At 41.5% G+C, this 8225-nt stretch overlaps 1 pseudogene; it reads right to left on the bottom strand.

Moving 5' to 3' along the window:
• Positions 1-238: 238 nt before the first annotated feature.
• LOC115128885 (coiled-coil domain-containing protein 74A-like) lies at positions 239-6265 on the bottom strand (annotated as a pseudogene).
• Between the last annotated feature and the right edge of the window lie 1960 nt (positions 6266-8225).

Genomic DNA, 8225 nt, shown 5'->3' with positions numbered 1-8225 from the left:
AGTCCATTTGGGGTGTGTTCTGTAAAGAATTCTAAGGTGAGAATATGTATAACTAATAACTAAACACTTTTCTGTGTAAAGCTTTGAAGTGTGTATATGTGCTCGTAAGGGAATTTGTCTTTTTGTTATCAAGAATAAATACTTTTCTGCTCACCTGTTTTCATTAACCAGATCCATCCCCATCATCCTTTACCATAAGACGAAATTCAACTGACTTGACCAACCTAACAACAACGGCCACACCAAAATAAGTTTAATAGGGAGAAATATTAACTTTATATACAGTACCAGTCAAAAGCTTACACGTTCTCTACTCATTCCAGGGCTTTTCTTTATTTTTTGTATTTTTACATTGTAGAATAATAGTGAAGACATGAAATAACACATATGGAATCATGTAACCAAAAGTGTTAAACAAATCAAAACATATTTGAGATTCTTCAAAGTAGCCACCTTGATGACAGCTTTGCACACACTTGGCATTCTGTCAACCAGATTCATTAGGAATTGTACAATTTAAAAAATACACCTTTATTTAACTAGGCAAGTCAGTTGAGAACAAATTCTTATTTTCAATAACAGCCTAGGAACAGTGGGTTAACTGCCTTGTCCAGGGGCAGAACGACAGATTTTTAACCTTGTCAGCTCGGGATTCGATCTTGCAACCTTTCGGTTACTAGTCCAACGCTCTAACCACTTGGCTACCTGCCACACCAATGCTTTTCCAACAGTCTTGAAGGTGTTCCCACATATGCTGAGCACTTGTTGATTGCTTTCCCTTCACTCTGCGGTCCAACTCATCCCAAACCATCTCAATTGGGTTGAGGTCGGGTGATCACTCTCCTCCTTGTTTCACCTACTCTGTCTCACTAAGACATGGCGGTTAGAACCAAAAATCTCACATTTGGACTCATCAGCCCAAAGGACAGATCTCCAATGTCCATTGCTCATGTTTCTTGGCCAAGTGTTTTCTTTTTATTGGTGTCCTTTAGTGGTTCTGTGCAGTAATTCAACCACGAAGGCCTGATTTCACAGTCTCCTCTGAACAGATGTTGATTTTTCTGTTACTTGAACCCTGAAGATTTTATTTGGGCTGCAATCTGAGGTGCAGTTAATTCTAACTTATCCTCTGCAGCAGAGGTAATTATGGGTCTTCCTTTCCTGTGGTGGTCATCATGAGCCAGTTTCATCATGGCGCTTGATGGTTTTAGCGACTGTACTTGAAGAAAGTTTCAAAGTTCTTAATTTTGCAGCTTGACTGAAACCTTGAAAGTTCTTAATTTTCCAGATTGACTGACCTTCATGTTTTAAAGTAATGATGGAGTGTTGTTTTCTCTTTGCTTGTTTGTGCTGTTCTTGCCAAAATATGGACTTGGTCTTTTACCAAATAGGGCTATATTCTGCATACCCACCCCTACCTTGTGTTGTGACAACTGATTGACTGAAACGCATTAAGAATGAAAGAAATTCCACAAATTAACTTTTAACAAGGCACACCTGTTAATTGAAATGCATTCCAGGTGACTAGCTCATGAAGCTGGTTAAGAGAATGCCAAAAGTGTGCAAAGCTGTCAAGACAAATGGTGGCTATTTTGAAGAATCTCAAATAAAATATATTTTGATTTGTTTAACACTTTTTTTTGGATACTACATGATTCCATATGCAGGTAGCCTAGTGGTTAGTGTTGGGCCAGTAACTGGAAAGTTGCTGGATTGAATCCCTGAGCTGACAAGGTAAAAATCAGTCGTTCTGCCCGAGTAAGGCAGTAAACCCACTGTTCCCCGGGCGCCGAAGACGTGGATGTCAATTAAGGTAGCTCCTCTGATTCAGAGGGGTTGGGTTAAATGAGGAAGACACATTTCGGTTGAATACATTCAGTTGGACAACTGACTACGTATCCCCTTTTCCCTTCACTATTTTCTACAATGTAGATGTATTTCTACAATGTAGAAAATAGTAAAAATAAAGAAACCCTGGAATTAGTAGGTGTGTCCAAACTTTTGACAGGTACTGTTAACATTCATTCAGTGGTAATTGAAGTCCTTCAATGGCCATAATAGGAGCTGGTCCTGATCTTATTTAAAGAGGCTTTGGTTCTGCGGTGCTGGCTGGCCTGCTGTACTCTTTGTCCCTCTCAATGCACTGTTCTCCTCAGCCTGCTCCTCTGTACAGCCTGGGTCCTTTTCTGCCTCTCTGCGATGCTGGAGCTCAGGTGCTGTTTGAGGGCTGGGAGGATCACCCTCTCCGTCACCCCTGCCTGGTTCCCAGACCTGGAAAGGGTACAGGGACATGGAGGATAGCTGTTCCACTACCAAGGTTAATGTTCCTGTATAAGAGATTAGGAAAGATTCACTTACATTCTCTTGGGAAGTGGTTGAAGTGCTAGTTGGGGAAACTTCTCTGCCTTGCTGAGAGGGAAATCAAATGTATTGTACAATTTACCTGTATTTTTAAAAATTTTCTTTATATAAATGACTTATTCAGGTGGACAAGATGCCTACAAAACTGCTGTTTACCTGGTGCTGTCAGCAAGGTAGGCCTTTGTCATGATGTAGTTCTCAGGAGTGATTTTCTTGTTGAACACAATGTCTCGGAGGACAGTCTTCACACGTATAATCTATATGAAACAAACCATCAGGGAGAGCGATACTTCACTGAAAAAACACTGTCAGTTCTCCATGTAAACTTTACATTCAGTTATGGAGAACATGGTCAGAAAACAACTAGCTATTGGGCATATGACAAATCATGCGTGCCTTTGTAAATGTAAGACATATTTATGTAGTTTATGGTTTTACAATGTGACAATCTATTTTAATTGTCTGCTGCACAAAATGACCGGTTTTAGTAGAATCATTTTAAACCAGTGGTTGCCAACCGGTCGATCGCGATCTTCAAGGCATTCCTAGTCGATCACCAAATATTTCTGTAGAAAAGCCAACGAACAATAAAGGCTTGCACTCCTTTAAAAAAAATTGTGTTGAGCTGTTGCTGGCAGGTGCACTTGATTCAAAAGTCCTGCGCACCGGGTAAGCAAAGTGTTCCCATGAGACAAACTCCGCCTACCTGGCGGACCGGCAAATCTGTGACTAAATCGAGTGCACCTACTGCGCTGCCCAGTCAGATAGCTCAAATCACTGTGGTTACAGAGCTTCCATGACCCTGGCCACAGCCAAGTTTAATAGGCTACTAGCCTACGTAAGATTTAATAACTTTTAAAACCATGACCACAGAGAAGACTGTCAAAGAATACAGTCAAGAGCTGCTGTTTTTATGAGTGATTTTAAGTCTATATTCAACACTATTATAAAACACGATTCTTCAGGCTGCAACTGCAATGAATGAGTAGCCAAGTATCGATAGCCCTGCGTTTTATTATTATTAGCAGCTCGACGTGTCGAATTTAATATTAAGGGATATAGGAACAACATGAATTTGTGCATGAGGCAGATGCGGTGCGACTTGAGTTTCGCCATCAGGTGGAAGACTGTGTCCCCTCTCTCTGGTCAGTCTTACCGGAGGAAAGGAAGGAGAGAGCAGGGACCGTGAGAGGCAGTTGGGAAAAATAGTTTTGAACGGTCATCGTCCTGATTTGACCTTGTTGACCATCAGATGCAGGTACCATCAGCCCAGTAAAATAAAAAAGCTAATTATTTCAATTCATGCTCCACAGTGCCTCACAAGTGCTAAACCAATGATATATTTTATTATCAAAGCTTGAGTTTTGAAATATAATATGGTCTGATTAACAATATTGGCAGGCCAATCATATAGCCAATATGCTGTGATAATGTTTTAGGCCTACTGCCCAAACCGTATTCCTACAAAACTTTGTATGAGGTTAATGTAAAAAAGCTAAATCTGAGCAGTAGATCGCCACTTGCTTTTTGACTGCGAAAGTGATCTTGACTCAGAAAATATTGGTTACCACTGTTCTAAACCATAGTTATGTTGGCCAATGCTATAAGGGACTGTGCAATAGCATTGATGTGTCAGAGGATGACATCTGACCTCCTGAGACTGCAGGCTGTTGGCGTTGTAGAGCTGCCGTATGATAACCTCACATTCCTGAAGGGTGGGGGGTCGGGGGGATGGGATGGGCTGCTGTGGATCCGGAGGGGTTGTAGAGAGGTGATGAGGCCTCCCCTCAACTCTGACTCGTGTTCAAGCTTTGCCACTCCAGTGTTCTCAGTGTAGGCGTGAGCCACACAACCGTCCCCCGCTATACTGCTTCCGTGGGGGTCAAACAAGTGTTTTTAGACGAGACACTTTTGGAGAAGATGAACTAGGGGGTAGAGGTATGGATGCTTACCTGAGCCATGGGTCTTGAGATGGGCATGTGTCTTGTAAAGGTTGCTCCAGGTAGATCACTCTCTCTGTCTGGGCCTCACTGCCCTGTGTCGGTGGCCTTGTGCTCCGGTGGCTTGATCCTAAAGAAATACCTTCCCCAATAGGTAGGCATATGCGCCACACAAGCTTACACAATCATTGTTCATTGATTTCTATTATGGGAAACTTAAAGAGATGTTGTGAAAAGTAATATCTAACGACCACAGATCTGAAAGTCCAAGAGCCAATGCTTTCTTGGTCCCAATAGACCTAGCCCATTTGTTCCAGCAAAGATGATTGAAGAGATGATTGAAGCCTACCTTTTCTGCAAGACTTTGAAGGCTCCATGATCAGCTTATACTGCAGCTCTGTAACATCAAAGTCAAAGAGAGGTCATGTAGAAGACATGACACAGAACAGAAGTAGACATGACAGGTGGCAGCAACAGCATACCTCAACTGCCGTGCTGTTTATAAGCTCTTCTAACAAGGTCCTTTGAGCAACCTTGGCACTATGTGTCTCACTGCTCTGACAGAGTGAAGACAGAGGACCCATGTGATTCTTTTTAACTGGATTGAAATATCTCTTTGTGGGGGGATAGGATGCGGAGGCGATATAGAGAAGCTTGTCTGTTCTGTAAAATGATACTGCATTCCACCGCCTCCCACGGTGAGATACTCACCATCCTTTCATTTTCCTCATTCAATAACTGTATCACTATGCAACCACTAGCGCTAGGCTATAGTGTGTCACCTCTGTCAGCAGTGCCTCATCCTCAGATCCCTGTGTGATTATCATGCTAAAAAACGTGCAAACAAACATGTATTACAGATACAGATTTCCACTAAAGAACTTTATCATATACAAATTATTGCTGGCTAGTGGCTACCCATAAAATGTGGGCCTATTAGGCTGTATGGAAAGAAAGGCAGTAGTCTAGCTTAAATTGTGGCATTGGTATAGTTAAGGGGAAAGGCCATACATTGTATATGCTATTTTAACTTAGTAACATGATGTATAACGTTACTGTGCAAAGATGAAAATGATGGTGCTCAAAACCATGACAAACAAATCTGCTGCCTATGATGACGCTTTTGGAAATCGAAAACATCAGCAAAGACACGAGGACAGGTTTGACTCACCTTTATTTTCCCGTCTGAGGTCATCTATTTCACCGTGTAGCTTCTGAAGAGTGTCCTTGTGCTGTAGTTGCAGGAACTGAATATTCCTCTGAAGCGATGCAACGCGAGTATCCATGTCCCGGTGAGATGAGACCTCTCCCCCTCTGTCCCCTCGAGGTGAATCGGACAACGGTTCAAGGTGGTTAAACGGGAAAGGACGTGGTAGTGGAAAGCAAGGCTTGTCAAGACATCCAACGCGGGACCAGTGGGGTAGATTTCGCACAGGCGGAAGACTGTTGCCTGACATAGCTAAACTATACGGTTAGCTAGCAACACGACAGTGTTTTAACTGGCTGGCTAACTTAGCTACATAGTAGCTAGCTAGACTAACAAATAACAACGGGTCATTCTATCCGCATGCATAGTGCTGCCGGGGCGGCAGGGTAGCCTAGTGGTTAGAGCGTTGAACGAGTAACCGGAAGGTTGCAAGTTCAAACCCCCGAGCTGACAAGGTACAAATCTGTCGTTCTGCCCCTGAACAGGCAGTTAACCCATTGAAAATAAGAATGTGTTCTTAACTGACTTGCCTAGTTAAATAAAGGTAAAATAAATAAATAATCGTGTTTGTCATTACCCCTTATTGTAAACGTTCCCGGTTAAATGGATTGTTCACCTCCACAATATGCAAAGTTTAGAAACAATTTAACGAGACAGCTAGGAAAAATAAAAATACACCGATTACCCACAGCCACTACAGACAACGATTTATTTCCCTTTTCACTCTCCTTAGTGGACATGCACTACTACCATACAACGTTGCCATGACAACCATAATGTGTTGCTCTGGTGGCGGGAAATAAAAACGTATCTGAACATTCTACCATTCGAACACAGCATTGTGTCACTGTAAATGTCTGTCTCGTCTTTGCAAGAACACATATAGACAAGCATACAGAAACGATAAAGGCAAATTTTCATTTTCAATTCAATTTTCATTACTTTATTTCTTAGAAATTAAGTGCGGGTCTGGACCGGTTCCGACTGACATTTTGGTGTACAAAGCACCCTGTGAATACCATATGGTTCTATGTGAAGCAGTTTCCAAACCCAGAGGAGCAACATCGCAAGACTGGGGGTGCTGAAGATGGCGGCGAGTGCAGACGAGATTTCAGCTTGCTCCGAGTAACCTTTACATTTAAGTACGTTTGAGAGGGATAAAAGTTACACGAACTTGGCTTATAGTAAACACAATAGAGAACAACGCTTAGTTGACCGCTAATTTGATCTGAAACTTTGAGAAATGGAAGAAAAAATGTGCGAAAGAGCAAAGAGAAGGCAGTTTCTAGCTGAGCACTCATACATTGGAGAAAAAACGCCATCTGACTCCTCGGGAGAAGCAATGGAGGATTCTGGACATTCGGTTGAATCTGAAAATCCAGTCAATAGTCATGCACCCAAAAAGAGAAAGACATAATTGTCTTTGCGCGAACTACAGGTCAACATAGTCGATGCTGTCTCTGCAAAGATAAACGAAAGAGCCAATGGTCTGGAGAAAATGATACGCGAAAACAACCTCTCTGAGTCATGCATACAAGAGTATCGAAGAGTTTAAACTTGCAAAAACGGCTACTTCTGAGAAATGCACTGCACAGTAGAAGACCATCACAGACATGCAAGAGCGCTTATCGGAAGCAGAGCGTATCCAGAGAAGGTGGGGGCTAGGCTTTACGGTGTCCCCGAGGACCAGGATGAGAATGTGAAGCGCTTAGTAAGAGACATCTGTAACCGTGTGGCACAGGACTTCTCCGATGGATATATGGCTGTGGATGTCTCTCATCGTATTGGGAAGAAAAAACCTTCTCTGAAGAAATAGCAACATTTTTACTTGAAGCCTTGGAGGCTATAAAGAAGGGAGAACTACCTGCCTCTCTGAAGCAAGGGGTTATTACTCTTATACCTAAACCACACAAGGATCTCTTAAATATTGATAATTGGCATCCAATCACACTCCTAAATAACAACTACAAAATTATAGCCATAATCTTTGCAAAAAGGTTAAAGTCTTGCTTGAATGATCTGATTGATGAATGTCAATCAGGGTTTATGAAAGGGCACCATATATCTAATAATCTGAGGCTGCTGTTAGACTTGGTTGAGTATTGTGATCTATTGGATGACTACCCTGTTATCCTATTTTTGGATTTTCAGAAAGCATTTGATACAGTAAGTCACAATTTTATCTTTGATTGTCTTAAGCATTTGAAATGTGGTCGTTTTTTGCTGTTGATGCTATTAGAACTCTATTTAATGGTGGCAATAGCTGTATCAAACTCTGTCATGGAACATCCTCAAGATTTAACATTTACAAAGGAATACGACAAGGTTGTCCAACTTCACCTTTTTTAAATTTTTGTTAGTATCTCAAATTTTATGCTCATTAGTTCATAAAAGTCCATTTGAAGGCATTACATTCCAGGCCAGAGAGATCAAGATATCCCAACTGGTGGATGACACCATTTAAAATAAAATAAAATGTGTCACAAACTAGATTAGCATTGGATATCGTGAAGCAGTTCTCCAAAATCTCAGGTTTGGCATTAAATCTTTCCAAATGTGAGATGTTTGTTTTGAAAGGAGCTGTCAATCCATCAGATTGTAACATCTCTGAAAAAGATACTGTAACCTACCTCGGTGTAAAGATCATTCACAGCTGTAAGATTGGTGATTTTGGTGATCTTAATTGATTTGAACCCTGTAACCTGTAATCTGTCACA

Source organism: Oncorhynchus nerka, linkage group LG4 (genome assembly GCF_034236695.1).
Source record: "Oncorhynchus nerka isolate Pitt River linkage group LG4, Oner_Uvic_2.0, whole genome shotgun sequence".
Lineage (NCBI taxonomy): Eukaryota > Metazoa > Chordata > Actinopteri > Salmoniformes > Salmonidae > Oncorhynchus > Oncorhynchus nerka.
The sequence above is the reverse complement of the archived record's forward strand: the minus strand, read 5'-3'. Positions and strand labels throughout refer to the sequence as shown.